General features: G+C 33.5%; 2 pseudogenes; both read left to right on the top strand.

Annotated features, from left to right (window-relative positions):
• The first annotated feature begins 10,468 nt into the window (after positions 1-10,468).
• LOC128172751 (uncharacterized) lies at positions 10,469-11,733 on the top strand (annotated as a pseudogene).
• Positions 11,734-11,911: 178 nt separating this feature from the next.
• On the top strand, positions 11,912-14,265 carry LOC128172701 (uncharacterized; annotated as a pseudogene).
• Positions 14,266-16,972: the final 2,707 nt, after the last annotated feature.

Raw genomic sequence — 16,972 nt, 5'->3', positions numbered from 1 at the left:
GTCCTGTTGAAGGGTGCCCGTATATCAGTGCTAGGACAGGTTATCCGTCATGGGAACATCAGACACAGGGGTACGGTGGAGCCTCTACCGGTGGCTTCTGGTGGCTAACACCAAGTACAGACCACCAGGAGACAGGTTAATGCCCCTCGCTCCGATGACACAGGCCAGAGACATCCACCGTAAAGAGGAAGCCAAGAAGAGAAGATTGCAGACAGACACTACTGCTGGGGAAAAGCTAGAGGGGACCTCAGTAGTATACGGGATCAAGTGGTAGTGCTACAGGAATAGGACCGGAAGATTGTGGGGGAAGTTTAGTACAACAACTGTTGAGGAATACAGACCTTGAACTATACAAGCTTACCTTTTAAAAAGATTGGTGTGCTAGCGCCGGCGCCATCCTTAAACACAGAAGCAGATTTATAAAACATTGGTTTGGATACCTGAACCGATTAATTAACAAAAAGAAGGCACAGTGGTGTACTGGAATTGTGCTGAAGTGGGGTGTCAATTTCGAATCTAGAGTAGGCTTAACATCGGCAATGGCATAGCTCATTAACTGTACCTTATTCATTATGTTTCAATTTCGATGTGAATATTTTAAAGAACCATTGGTACTGTTGTGTAGCAATCGTATCTTCTCGGGCCTTTCCGGCAAGCTCGGAAAACATATCCGAGGTTGTTTTCCGAGCTTGAAATAATAGCAGTTTTTATAATATTTAAAATAACTTCGCATTTTAAGACCTAAGCTACTTTTTCAATAAAACACAAAATTTCCTGTGAAGATGATAAAACGGAATTCAAATGGTACAGTTTTTCTACAGTATTCCCAGAACCCCCTACTATGAGTCGAGCATGTATATTCCAGTAAAATAAAAGACTAACGTAGTTGGTAGCGCTCGAAAGCGCTAGCAATAAGATTTTGTCTATGGGTATCAGTGATCACAAGAACGAGTTAACAAATAGACAAGAGAATATTAGTTGATGAGTTGTACGTCAATTGAGAGGAAAGTGATAAAAAGAAACTGACGAGGTTCACTTCAATTTCACATACCAGAGCATACAAATCTCCTAGCTTGGCATAACAATCTCATAGCATATCATTAAAATCGCATACCATAGCATAGCTTAAAATTGTAAAATATATGCATGAAATGATTATATCGATCTTTAAACCCCATAAATGAAATATTACCGCGGATAACATCATGTAACAATTGATTCTTCACATTCTCGTTACTTTTAGCCCAGGGGATGAGATGTGTTTGTTTCAGTTAACTTATACTATTTAATTTTGACCATTAAATTACGTAGGTATGATCGACTCGGTTTGGGTACGACTTCATTTGATACACAATGGTACCACAGGTGGCAGGGGATAGTTTCGAAGGAAAGACCCGGTCAAAATTTTGAAATAAAGGGAGAACCTGGGGTTTGGCTGGTTATTTGAGGGGTATAAATTAATAGAATATTTATTGCATTCATTTTGTGGATAGAGGAGCTCATGTCAATTTCATTGATATATAACACTTTATTACTGGTAGCACATTTCATGAGATATGGAATGAAAATGCGAAACTGTGGCCAAAATTTTCACTTTCGGTTTTGTGCTTGAAAAGTAGGGTGGGTTCAGAACACGAAATGTCACTCGAAAAGAAGGTGATTGATCCCCCATCAATTGGTGATTATTTGCATGCCAATCCTATGGTAGTTTATGGCAGTTGCTCGGGACTGGAGCGTGGTTCTGGACCCGTGAAAATGTGAAAAAAGGGCCATTTTTCAGAAAATTTTGAGACCGTCCCTGGCTATTCTTTATAGTGCTATATGTAAGTTGTACTTGTTTTATTCTGAAATGTTTTAAAATTCTCAAGAGTCGGGACCATGTGTCCCCTGCATGCAAACCAATTTTAGCAAATTTCAAAATCCACTGAAAAATTAAATCACATATATGAGCACTATCTGCCTCACATTTCCTCGACCAAAAAAACTATCCCCTGCCACTACAAGCTTTTCTTCGAGGAAATGCGAACTGAAACTGTTTACAGTAAAAGATTTTTTTTCAATGGGTGCAACCGTTGTATTAATTTCAGCAATGACGTATAACAATTGTTTTATAACTTACCTTGGTGTTTTGACGCCACAGCGTCTCTCAACGCAATTCTTAATTTATGCCTCTCTCCGATGGTCGCTACACCAAGACTAGATAGCTGACCATCGGAGAGATTTTGGGCAATTTCATAGTCAATGTTTTCCTTCAAAAAATTTGAGTGAAGAGTTTGTAGATTCGCTTTAAACAATGCCTCCTTCAGCACATCGTCCTCGTTTCCCGCCATCGTTTTAATATGTTTAGAGAGATTCCGAAAATAAACTTCCGAAAGATCATCATCATCATGAAGAAAGCACAGCATATAATACTGTGTCTACATCACAACGAAATGCAAAATCTACCGCACGTAAGGCTAACAGGACCGGACATAATATTTAACGCTCATCATCATCATAATAACAGAAATACCACATATAATAATGAATATACTGTATGTAATGGGAGAAGTACATAATATAAAGTTAAGTTCACCGCATATAATGTTAGAAGCACCTCATATAATGTTGGAAGCACCTCATATAATGTTAGAAGCACCCAAGGTAATGATAAATCTACATAATATAGTGAAATAACTACATCATATAATGAAAGAAGTACTGTAAATAATGGAAAATGCACACACTATAACGTTAAAAAGACTTTACATAATGAATATAGTACCAAATATAATGAGGAGAACACTGCGTATAATGTAAATCCTCATATAAGACAGCCCCGGCGTTCCATAGTAAGCTGTTCAACTGTTTTCACAGTACAGATAATCAACATTATCAGTTATTGACAGTGAATAAAAGATTAATTCTTCATGTTATGAACTATATGTGCTAAAAAATCATCAATACAAACATATAACCTGTTTCCTTAAAAATATACTGTTCAAGCTAATGTGCATGAAAGTGTTACACTTAAAATCATTTTGTGAGTACTGTGAATGTTGGTAAATAAGCTTGTCATATGCTAGAGTTAACTCAGGGCCCTCTACGCTAACAGCTAACGCGCCTGGTTAACCTTACCATTTATCATGGTTTATTTGAGAAAATTCAAACTAAAATTGTGCTTATTTCATATACAAACACTGACTGAATTAACAATGAATAATTTTTATGTTTGAACAAATAGGGATTATTGTTAAGCTATTCTTCATATAGGCTAGGCGATATTGTTTTCACGTGTATAATATACGAGCATAATAATCTGTAACGTTAGCATAATACAATAGCATATGTCATGATAAGACACCTACCATGCTTATTGCTTGCAAATGACAGGTTTAGATCACAGGGAACTGGTGTATGGTCTCGTCCTTTTTTCACTCCGTTTTTATGACATCCGACATCGGTTTTTATTCGCAAAATTAGTCATACACTAATGATATCCATCAGTTTTTGTCATTACGACTTGTTGTTTACATCGAGATTTAGGAAAATACCGGAAATCGGCGCAAGTATGTCGTTAACTTTATGTTTGTAAATGATTAAAAAAGTAAAATTTTTGGATATAATGTTGATATAAATGATATTTTATGCAAGTTCATAAACTTACATCATCGGATTACTGTTTTAAACCTTAAATTAAACAAATAAACCATCGATGTGGAAGTACGACAGCTCATCGCCAGACGACAGTTCGCGTTGCGCAAGGGACTTGTTTTTGTCAGGTTCACATATCCTTAAAGGGACTTGGACACGATTTTAGATCAAATTTTTATGTATAAAATGGTTTATACATGTATGTGCATTCCAAAATGTTGAATGTCTATATTGACGTAGTGTGCCTTTATTTAGAAACCTGTATGCGAACAAACTTTTATTAACATTCGAACAAGTTCTTTTTTATTGCTTCAAGTGGGGGATATGTAACGCCTTGTACAATGTAATCCCCAATTGTTGACTGATACACAAATAGTTAAAGCAATATTTCTTGATATAAAACATTTTATAAATAAACATAAATAATAATTTTATTCGCCTTTTGTTTTATTTCATCGACATAATGACCGTCTTTTGTGTAGTCGTTGAGGTGCATTCGCCGGATGTTTACCTTTGACAGGAGGAAATGACCTGTAAGGTGCGTGGTTGTAGCGATAGGCATTACGTCTCACTGTCAACATACAGAAAACCACTGGTGGAGGTGCCATGTGAGGAAAATGTTCCATTGTGATCTGTGCGACGATTGTGATATAAAGAATAATTTCAAAAGTTCTGCTGACTAACATAAAACAGTCAATGTTACTTATAATAGGAAACAAAAATAGAAATGAATTTGTGATTAAACATAAATTTACATTTTTAATGATGAAAGAAATAAGTATTATAAACAGGCATTAAAGGCAAAGGACAACCAGGAAACATACCTGTCAATAATAATAGATGTATTATAAACAGGCATTAAAGGCAAATGACAACCACAAAACATACCTGTCAATAATAATAGATGTATTATAAACAGGCATTAAAGGCAAATGACAACCACAAAACATACCTGTCAATAATAATACCAGACCAAGACGTACTTGCCACACTTTTTCTACAATAGAAAGTTCCTATCTAATATGTGGAAATTTCGTTTAAACATATTGGGAGTCATTATTCATTGATAGGTATACTTGAACAATACCACATATGGCAACCTCTTTTGACCTAATTTCTTTATTACATGGCATCTTTTAAAAGTATTCTTGGTCATATTAAGATTCCTTCATAGCAAGACAAACTTCAAGCTTTACAGAAGTAAGGTAAACACTAGTTTTGTGAAAGAAGAGGATTTTTTAAATTACCATCTATTTAATAGGCATCTATGGCTTTTCTGATTATTTCCAATGAAACCATGGTAGCAACTTCACAATATCTGTTCTGTTGCTAGAAACACTGTCCGATACACTGTATCTGCAAATGGACAATTGTCCTGGACAGAATAAAAAAAGGTAATTTTACACAACACCAGAGTAAATGAAATGACGATTCATTCTATTAATTTCGTCTGATTTTATCCACACTATCGTTTGTTAATTACTAAAATTTGTTTTACATATGTGCTTAGATTCCTGTGTTGGTTATTGGATATTTTTGTCTTAAAAAATTCAAAGTGACATTCCTGATAGTGGGACATACACATGAGGATATCGATCAAATATTCTCCAGCACAATCAACCTCGAATAAAACCTCGGAACACCAAGAGTGCATTTGATTAAGCGACCCAAGTTACACGGGTTTTACTCTTGACTAATCGAACGCCAAGTGTTGTCGCCTCGTGTGAAACGCGAGTACACTCTCCAGTTTAACAAAAGTGAAAGATGGCGGCAAAAGCGGACGAGCAGTAAGTCAGTATGTTGAAATTTAAAAAAAACGTTGGCGTTTACATAAAAGTTTGTTGGTGAACTGAACTACGTATATACATTTTCTTTAAAAACTTCTTACAATATAGGGAAAGCGCCATGAATTATACCGTTGGAGCATAATATATATACCGGCTGTATATCAAGCGCCTTTTTATATTTAAAATAGAATAGTAGATTTGATTTCTAACCATGGAATATATATTTTGTTGGGAGAGAGAGAGATAGATCTAAATGTACACAAAACCAAATTCAATTTTCCTTTTTTTTTCATCGCAAGTTAATAATAAATAATGAATAATAATGAACTTAATTTTTTTTCAAATTTGAAATTGCGTCTAATAGATTTTTGATATCTTTGAAAATTGATGGAAAGGATTATCAGATCCTTGGGGATTGTCATCTAGTAGAAATGCTTAACTCTGATAGAAAGTTTTTTTTCATTTCTATAAATAAATTCTAAATACTTACAGCTTTTTTTTTTTATCAATATTGAAATGTAAAGATTAAACAGGTTTTAAAAGAATTACTTTTTTCATTAACAGACCAGAGATAGAGAGACCAGGCCATTAACGTAATCAAAAGAAAATTGCCATCTGGGTAAGCCCTTCTTATTAATAAAAATATAATAATATACTACCGGAAATATTAATAATTGCTTTTATAAAATTATTGATATTTCCAGTAACAGTTTAATGTTAATAAATCAATTGATATTTTTTTTATTCATGAACATGTGGTACATCATAATTTTTTTCAGATAACTGCTCAGAATCCCGCTGTACGAAACCTAGTGATGCAGATGCAAAACGTGAGCCAGCTAACCAAAAAGTGTGGAATAAGAAAGACACCTAGACATTATATGATGTAAGAAGAAGGATTTTAACAGCAACAAAGTTCATAAAGCACTTTGGGAAAGTATTGCGAAGGAATTAGCAGTTGTTGACGTCACATCACTACTATTCAGTATATGAACAAATGGAAGGTCCTAAAACGAGAATATTAGAAAACCGTTGACCACAATGCTCAAACTGGAACTGATAAGAAGTTATGCCAATTTTATGATGAGTTATGGAGCTTTACGGACACAAAAGTGGGACCTGACCAACATACACTTTGTCTTCAAGAATAAAGCTAAATCAGGAAAAAGAGAAAGTTAATGAGGAGGAATGACTCGAAAGATTCACAGTCATCGTCCGAGTGTTGTACCCCTCACCAGACCTCTAAAACGCAAAATAAACACCCAGTGTGCAGTCCTTGCACTGGAGGAATATTTAAAAAAAAAAACAAGAAGAGTACAGAAAGGAAAGGTTAGAGGTTTCAAGAAAACAACATGAGGAACTAGAACTGTCCTAATGGGACTAATACCCCCGCTAGGCTAATTTCAAATGGGACAAATAATTGAATTGAATAATAATTAAGGTTTGGAACACATACAAAAAAAAATTCTAGAATTGTAAAAAAAATAGTTAACAAAGAAAAATTAAAATCAAAATTGTCAGAATTTCACTGTAAATACATATCTATAACAGTAATACATTTACAAATGTATGTATTTGATGATATATTTTTTTAATTTAATTGATTTAAAGAAAAACCAACAAAATGACAATAACCCCTCCCTTTGCAGTGAATAGAAATACCGGTAGCCAAGCAATGCTCTTCTGTTGTTAAAACTTCAATATCTTTCTAATAAGAGTCTTGACAGATGCAATTAGTTGTTTCAAATTTTCCTCACTTTCTCCTATGGCACAATTGAACTCCATATCAGAAAATTGATCCCATAGGACTATGATTTTCTTCGATGAGCTTGTTAAATTTAATAAACTCCCAAAACATTACCATAATTACCATACTATGTAAAAAATGTATAAAAAGAAAATTTAATATTACAAACAATTTTAAAATTGCCAAAACACTACAATCATATCAGTAATTTTGAATTTCATTTAAATCAATGCCCAATAGGGTCACTTCATCAAATTACTTGACAAATAAATTTAAACAACCTCTAAAAATAGTTTAACTTCTTTATTAATAATTATATTATTTATTTCCTTATAATGATAGACCTTTTGGTTTACATGAAACAGTTTTAAAATAGCCCCAAAACCATCACCCATTTTACAGATTATCAATTTCCCCTAAACACATGCTCCATCTGAACCATGGCTCAGATAATGGCTCCCTTGGGACAAATGAATTCAGCCACACTTGTCTTTGATGTTCTCATTAGCTCCTAAGAATTTATTATTGACAAACAAAAACTTTGCATTGTCAGTTGATAGAATACTTATAAAAAATATTTTTTTTATTAATTAAGTATAAAGACAAAAAACTCCATCTGGATGTATTTATATAAATATATTTTAGAGTGTTTTCTATTAATTAATTAATAAAATCTGTAAGGATTACCTCCCTTACTTTTCAACATTAGTGTACAATATATAGAATAAGGAAAATGAAAACTGTCATAAAATCATTAAATCTTGTCTGATCTAAAAAAAAAATTGCAGGTGCACATCTTCAGATAGTGTTCAACATATGTACAAATTTTCAAACTGTTCCATGCAGTAATAAAAATTTCTATAGGGGGGACAAAGTTGCGTCTACAGACAGACGGACAGACGGACGGACACAGACGGACAGGGTGAAACCAATATACCCCCCTAAACTTCGTTTGCGGGGGTATAAAAAATTAATCTTATGGAACACCTAATTGAATGCTTTCAACTAAAGTAACAAAAAAACCTGATCAGTAAACATGATAATTAGAAATTGTAAACGGTTTCATTTTTGTGTCTTTGTAGATTATTTGAAAAGTATGGATGCAACTTGGTTGAATTTTATGATTATACAAAGAATAGTGAACATCACTGCAAGGACTGGCAAGTGTTTTTTTTTTCCAACACCCAAGGCAACAGAATTTGTTACTTCATCTTTTTTTCATACATTACTGTTCATTTTGTTCACCTGACTTTCCACTGGAAGTGTTATCATGTGAAATGTCTACTAAATGTAATACGCCAGACACTTTGCTGAAATCCCCCTCTCTCCCACGTGCGTCATCATGTTACCAAAAAATCAATGATGAAATTCGAATGGTAAATCGAGTTGAAAAATATAATTTCATGACAAAACACACAATGGTATTCTCTTATTTATATGTCAACTCTCTTTTGTTTATTCGTTTCCCTCTTTTACTTGATGCGATGCATCAGCTAAAAAAATGTGACCTTGTGTTCCGCAAATTAAATCGCGGGGTATGACAGTTTGACAGGTAACCGTCGTCTGCAATTCGATCTCTTAATGGGAAAATAAGTGGATCGTGTGCTAAATACATCTAACACCTTTCACAATCTAACAAGTATTTTCTTTCCATCAAACCCCCCATAATAAAATATAAAATGTTTAAGTGTCGGAATGACAATCCACATGTCATCTACCTACCATCTTCTTTGAAAGATGCGCACTCAATAAAGTTCAATAGTTGAAGAATGATGGCGTAACATCCAATTTTTTTCCGAAATAGTCTCCTCATCACTGAATTATTTTTTTACTTATAAACTTGCATACTTATTTTAAGGATTTATTTTATTTTAGATTGTTATTCGTTTCTTTTTTTAAACAGTAACAAATTCATAAAATTGACTGTACACTCACAATTTAAATAATAGTATGTAAACACGCCAAACGGAACTCGAACCCACGACCCTTATATTACAGGGGCGACGCTTAACTAAATGCGCCATGGTGACTGCATATCTATCCTATTATCATGTAATGTTTGTTCATGAAGAAATTTGTTTGTAACTTAAAATTATGGTCATTGTGGTTTTAATTTTAATATAATATAGTGGATATGTAAAATATTACAAAGCAATGTTAATATGTCATTGCTATATGTACATAAACATGTGTATTGCATTCTTGGATTTCATAGAAATCAGTGGGAATAAACAGCACGCTACAGCGGTCATTTATTTTGCCAATTCATTCATCGCGTTTACTGAAGCAAAGAAACAAGATGTTTAGGTCTATAAGTGTCTACTCAGCACTTTTCCACGTAAGCACGAGTAGCATGAATGTTATTCACAAAGATCCATTCGAACACAACTAATAGCGCGATTGGTAACTACCATTCAAAAACTACTGTTTCATCCAACTGGCCAATAAAAATAAACCCTTTAACAGTTTAAGGCTAAAAATTGCCAAGTCAGCACTTTTTACATGTCTATATATTGCACGAAAAACGTGTTAAATTCATTCCGGCTTCTTGAAGAAACCAAAGTATGGAGGACCAGGCTGCAAAAAAGTAAGAGTTGTTGTAAAAACGTGCTGGTATCGTTTTTCTATATAACTATTTAATTAATTTATAAACTGGGTGAGTGTGCAAACAAATGCGTTATATATATAAGTGTGTATGTTTAATTCATTTAGTATTGACGCTTGTCTCTATCAGTCTGATATATGAGTGATCAGTATTTCACAACTTTGCGTTTTCCTCTTATAATTGTTGTGTTGTCTTTTGGTGACTTTTTTGCCTGAGAAGGCATAATTTACATCCAAACTGTATCAATAAATGAATATTTTTTTTCTATTTATTCATAGCATTTATTTTATGAATTTCAGAATATCTGTGTGTATATTCTTCATGAACATACCATAAGGACAATTAACAGCCGTTACTAAAAGTCTGGAAGGAGTTTAAAATACTACGTTCCGGCTATTGTCCAGGGGGAGACAACAACCAAAAACATTTCCACGTTTAAGAAAACGCTTATCGAGTCCTTGAAGCCGGGGATGCATTATAGGCTCGTAAATGCCATTTGCCACCCTACCTTCGGCATCGAACTTAAGGCTGACTCAATCGTAGGTTGCCTTTTTTTGGGTTTTGTTTTTAATTTACGTCCTTATAGTTTAAATTAAAAACATATCAAAATAAACACAAATACACACTCCCACTATGTATATCTATATGAATTATAGGAATATTGTGTAGTTATTTTTGAATATTTTTTTGTAGATCATGGACACCCTGTTTAAGTTGACAGAAGATGAGAAGAAAATGAAGACAAATTTCTTTTCTTCTCCTACATTCAATATGGCTGAAGCATCATCGTTGGCTAACTGCACGAGACTCTGCCTTGGCCCGGTCCAAGTAAAAAGTGTAAGTGTATAAATAATGTGCATCGATGTCTTTTTGAGTATGTACAAGCGTACATAATATATTCATATTTGATTTCAAATTCAGATTGGTGAGACCGGTGTAGTTTCTACCGGGTCAAGGCGGAGAGAGGTGCAGTTGGCAATGGAGGGCAGAACTGCTCTCCTTACCCTCTGGGGTAAGTAGACAGATCTTGAAGTCGTTACTGGGGAGCTGTACATCGTACAGAATATAGTCCCCAGTAACGACTTTAACAAACAGCGTTGTTATTCTTCTACACCCCTAACAAAGTTTGAGGTAAAATGGATATACACTATCTCATTGCAATATCTTATCAATTTTTTTGGTAAAATCAATGCATTTAGACAAACATTACTTGAAAATCAAATAAATTCTATAATTTTAAAAGCATGATATTGAAATATTGTTAAAACATATTTTCATAAGACAATGTTATTTTGAGCACACTGTTATATCTATTGATATTGGTCTATAATTTCAGACTTACGAAAGCGCGGAGTTGATGGAACATTTTGAAGGGGTGGTGCAATCGGTATCGTTTACCAGGTATTACTTAAAGTTTTTTCTTTCGTTTTATTTTTTTTAAATTGCATTTCCCGTTCTTATAGACTATAAGAATACTGCTGGTGTTTAGTGCATTAATTGGTTTTATTCTTTTGCTTATATTATAACTATCATCATCATTATCATTTTTGTTGTCTGATTTTTAAGGTTACATATATTGACGTAATTTTTTATAGTTTAAACTTTTACTGACAACATTGACGTTTAAAATTACCAATTTATTGTAGCAATCTCATCCAAATCCAGGATAACATGTTTACAATATCCAAGAACAACCTGGCGAAGATTTTCCCTGAGGGAAAATTCAAGTGCGTAGAGGTGGTGGGGATGAAAAACAGCAGTGAAATTTGTGAAATGTAAGTTCAAGTGAATTTAATTTATCAGTTTATCAAGATGTGTGGCATATCTGTTTTCCTATCAATTTGCAAATTGATTTTAAATTTTGTTTTCTTTTCAGAGATGTGAAGAAGAAAAAGAGAATCTAAGAACAAAAGTATAAAGTACCTTGATCGGAGGGATTTTTTTCTTTTAAGAAACTAAGTTCAAATACTTTTTAAAAATTATTTTGGGCAGTATTTTTCTTAAGATAAATTGCAGGTTTTATTTTTCTTTTATTCATTTCATTAGAAAAGGCAAAAACACAGGCAGTGAAAATTTATGTCGGCCTCATTAAAAGCTGAACAATAGATAGAAAATTAATGCATTTATTTTTTTATTTAGATGCTGGAGGTTACAGCCAGAGGGCATTTTTGGCAGGAAGTCAGGGCCTATGTCAAGGAGGTGTTGCTGCCCTACCATGAAAAAACAACTTTAAACCATCAACCATCCCAAGCAGCAAATCGCATGTTGAAAGAACTTGGAGGGTTGTGCCAACATGTGAGTTCATGTCTTTAAATATTTAGAGGTCATATAACTAGAAATATGAAATACACTTTAAAAGTAATGATTAAATCTGCCATATTTATCCAAACATATCCACCTTCTCTTACATTACATTTCAATTTTCTAGGAGAAAAAAGACATCCTCAGATGTTTGGAGGACTCTGCCCTGCTGGACAAGGCCAACGCAGCCACAGCATTGAACCTTGCAGTTCCTGATGCGATTGCAATCCTAAAAATCACGCCTGGGGCACAGATTAACAAATCGGGGAGGATTATGGGGAAAGTGAGGAAGGTGGCGAAAATCCCCATGGGCCTTCTATCTAAAGACACCATTCTATGCCTTACCTCAGGTAATTCCTAACAGAGATCCATTGTTTGCTTTATTGTGTGATATAGTGATATATTACATCATGGTCAGCTTGTAATTTAAAAGAGATACACAAACCATATTATAGAGCAGTCTCAATTTACCTTATGATGATCTTATAAGAAATAGTGTACATTGAAGTTTCATTCATTTGTTCTTATGATGAGCTCCTTCATAGGAATTATATTTTATTGAATATAATAATTTTGAGATTTTTCATACAACTCCTCGATATTGCACATTTTTTTTTACTAAAAGCAAAGCGTGTACAAATCATTGATATCCATTTTTTTGTAGTAGAATCGGATGGTGAAGTTGAAGAAACTAGAGTGAAGGAGACAACCTTCCCAGAGATTTAGGACAGTGGTAACATAATTATATACAGTTGGGCTCAAAATTAAATCATCAAGACAATTCTTTTAAATTGAATGATAATAATGCAAATTGATTAGAGACACCAAATCTAGTAGTGATTATTTTAATATTGAAGTAACATGAACTATTGATCTTCACTATAGTTAAACTCTGAAGAAAATTTACGAATATAATAATTCTCTGTAGTAGATACCCCGGTGACGGAACAGGATTATTTCGACATGGGTGACCTCCCTCCACCACCACCACCTCTACCATCACTAAATGAATCCATCTCCAATGATTTCCCACTACAACCATTTATTGAAATGATGGGGAATATGACAGTGGACATGGGTACCCCATTAGAAGGACTTCAGGCAGATGAGCCCCTCCCCTCCCCACCCAGACTGCCTCTGGAGATTGTTCAGAGGGTACCGATGACTGTAAGTATGCTTATCTTTCCACTAACATATTGAATGTTTAGATCGATTTGTTTAGATCAATTTGATGTGAGAGATCACTATTTAATGTAAACACATTCTAAAAGCCTAATTATACAATATTTACATTTTCAAATGTCTTTGTCAGTGATAACATTACATATCAATTTTGAAGCCTATAGCCCAATAATTTCATTACAGATGAGCAACACAAAATGGGCATATCTGCGCCGCCTAGTAATACATAGCATGTGCTACATATAATAAAAGTGCTTTACAGACGTTTTTAAAAGTGTAGAAATTAGAAATAATATAAGTAAGTAATAAAGTGTCATTCTTTATTATGAGGTGATGAAATATAATTAATAATATATTAAATATTATGGGGTGATTAATTTGGTCGGAGCATGGTCAAATCCAGCATAAAGCCCTTCGGGCTTTATTGGATTTGACCACGCTCCGGACTTAATTTATCACCTCAAAGAATGATTTCTTATTCCATATGAAAATATGTAATAAAGCAGAGTTTAATTGGTATATCAGAAAATGTTGTTCTCCTTTTTATTCATTTTAGTCGTGTACTCGGTATAGTTATAAAAATATAGGAATGCATGTACATAGCGAACTGTGTAGAAATTCTATTATAAATTAAACCTTATTTCATCATCAATAGTTTATACTGAGCATGTCAATCTTAATTTTTATCTGTAGTGCCTTTTTTTTAGGTACTCATGTTATTGAAGAGATTATATAATTTAAATAGAGAAATCTAATAGGTGAAAAACGTAGGATTTAATTTAAATGCTGATTTAGATGAGAGTGTGCCAAAGTAGTAAAATATGGTTTCTTTTTTTATAGACCTCTGTGCCACTTGTTGAGAGAAAGGGAGAAGAGGCCTCCTTTGGTTTTGCTGCGATGCATGCCAGCAATGGTATCATCGAAGTTGTGCAGGGATTTCCATACAGGCATACAAGACCATCGGAGGAAATCCCTGGAACTGCAGACATTGCCACTGAGTGTTGCTGGGAACCAATTTGATATTTTGAAAGGAATTATCTCCCTTTTCTGGCATAATTTTGTTGAACAATTTCAATTTTATGCATTAATTTTTTAGTTTGATGGAATAAAGTTGCAAATGAAATTAGCACTCCAAAGTTTGAAGTTTTTTATTCTAAATTTGAACAAAATGTGATGGCACAAAAAGAATTGCCAATGATTTTTTTTTTATTAAATTCATACATCAACCTAAACATGTGGTTTTTAACTTAAGGAAGTATGGGACTCACGATTTAGAATCTACCGCGAAACTCAGAATGACATAAACCAATTCGCAGTCGTTAAATCTGTTGGTTCAATTCTAAGGTATTTAACAATAAAATTTATTGTGGAAAGGATTTCATAGTTTCTTTTTAAAATAAAACGTGAACATAAATGATAATAAAAGTTTATTTAACCAAAAATCTTATTAAATATTGGTTCGGTTTTCGGCAATGCGGAGGAAACGTGGATTTAATTTTTAACGCTGAAAAGACATAAAGGTTGCTAAAGTTCAGAAAAAGGATGGTCTAGTCACGTTGACGCTCTATTGGGCAGACCAATCACATATTTTGATATTACAGCTGAATAATTCTCATCACATATGGAGGAAGATGATTCGACGCAAGAAAACCTAATGCTATATTAATAGGATTATCTTACCTGTACTTGTATTAGATCGTTTTCTTTTCCTATAGCCTCCAAGCCAAACATAGAGGACATTATCTCCACTCTGCTTGGAGAGTCTACAGAGACACAAGAATTCAAAAAATATAGAAGACTGGTGAAGAGTGACAAATCGTTCCAAAAAGCATATGACCGATGCTTGGCAAAAGTGCAAATTTAAATAAGCAAAAAACATAGAGAGTTAGAAGAGTTAAATGAAAACGACACAGTAAGAAAAAGCAGCGTTGGGGAATGTATTTTTAGCATACACATTATAGATGTTGATGATGTTTAAAGCTGCTTGGTCTCGTTAGCATTTCATATCAAATTTTGTGTACACTTTTAAACAGGAGATTTGCTAAGTATGTGTATAAAACAGACATTGCAGTAGTTAACCCAGTCAATTAAACCATATTTTCATGGAAAAGTAAAATAACTTTTCAATACAAACACTAAATACAAGGGTACCGCACCATATTGGCCCTTTTAAAGAACACTTCCCCCCCCCTTCGAAGTTCAAGCAGGTGTTTTTTATATTACAACATTCTTTATAACTAAAGTAATACTTCAAAAATGTTTTGGCAAATCAAAGATAGTCCAATGCACATTTTCAATGATCTTTCTAATGTTTGTTTTGTTTATAATATATGCATAAATGCATAATATGTAGGTTGAATAATTCCAATCAATCAGGACACAAAATCTAAAGGTTCCCTTTCCTAAACATACCCATCATGCATTTGGATTTGGGGTTTTGAATTTATATTAATGTACATGTATGCATAATATGTATAATTTCCACATGGTGGTGTTATACAGGTACTAGTTTTTTCTACAAATTAGGAAAAGGATGCAAATGTATGGACTAGAAAGGATATTTTGAATCTTTGAGTCACCAACTTAAAATCATGCAATGGAAGGCATGTGGTTGTTACCTTATGATGCGAAGGTCATAAGTATTGTCGTGATACGTTGTGATAAAAAGTTATCAGAGTCTTATTTTAAACAAGAGACCGATTGGCCTTAACGGTCACCTGAGTAGCATATATCCCATACACAAACTTGTCATGGAGTCTCATATATGCATCTAATTAATTAGGTTTCATACTGGTCAGGAGTAGAAAAATTATAAATTTGTTGTCACTCTATGTTTAAAATAAGGGCACCGGTAAGAGGAGCATCCCCTTGCAATATGAATTATTTTGTCGGAATGCTTTATAAACATGCAAATATAATTAAGGATACCAAATTATACTAACCTCCATTACTAAAAACGGTTTTTATTTACACTTACTAGGTAACAAAACAAAATATGTAGTTGTTGATATGAACTGCTTACTTTCACTTTAGTTTCACAGTAATTAGTGAAGCGGAAGAAGTTATTGTCAAGTCATACATTAAATTTGTCTTACTTTAATGATATATTAGAAAGTATTCAACCAATTGACTATCTATTTTGGTTTCAACTGTCAAGATGTTTCTCTACACATGGGACCATGCCAGCCCTGTTATTGGTACTATGAAGCAAATAGGTTGGAAGAGTCTTGGGAATGGAAGTATTATATAAACCAATCATATTTACAAAATTTTAAAGATGTGTATAATATATAGTTAGTGAAAATGACAATAATTAGTTATTTTTCAATAAAATGGATTTCAGTCACACCCCTGACTGTTTACAGAGATGCATGGGGCAATGTATATGCAATTAATTAATTCATTATAACTTTTATTATATTCGCAGCACCTTTTATCAACTGAACATTGCTCGACAATACTATTTTTGGGCCTGACATGTTCGTGAAAAGATAATCCATTGGATTTCTATCTGTCTATTAAACTTTTTTTTCACGGAATACAGTATGCATATACCAAAGCTAACGAATTGTTTTACTTATGCATTTATCAGTTGATGTACGATCATGAAGTTATCACACATTCACAAATATGCAATCTATTCAAATTTAACACAAAAATTAAAAAAAACATCAATCACGAGGCTTTGTTTATTTGAAGTATATTGGAAGCCATGCC

The sequence above is a fragment of the Crassostrea angulata genome, chromosome 2 (genome assembly GCF_025612915.1).
Source record: "Crassostrea angulata isolate pt1a10 chromosome 2, ASM2561291v2, whole genome shotgun sequence".
NCBI lineage: Eukaryota > Metazoa > Mollusca > Bivalvia > Ostreida > Ostreidae > Magallana > Magallana angulata.
This window is presented reverse-complemented; position numbering and strand designations above follow the sequence as displayed.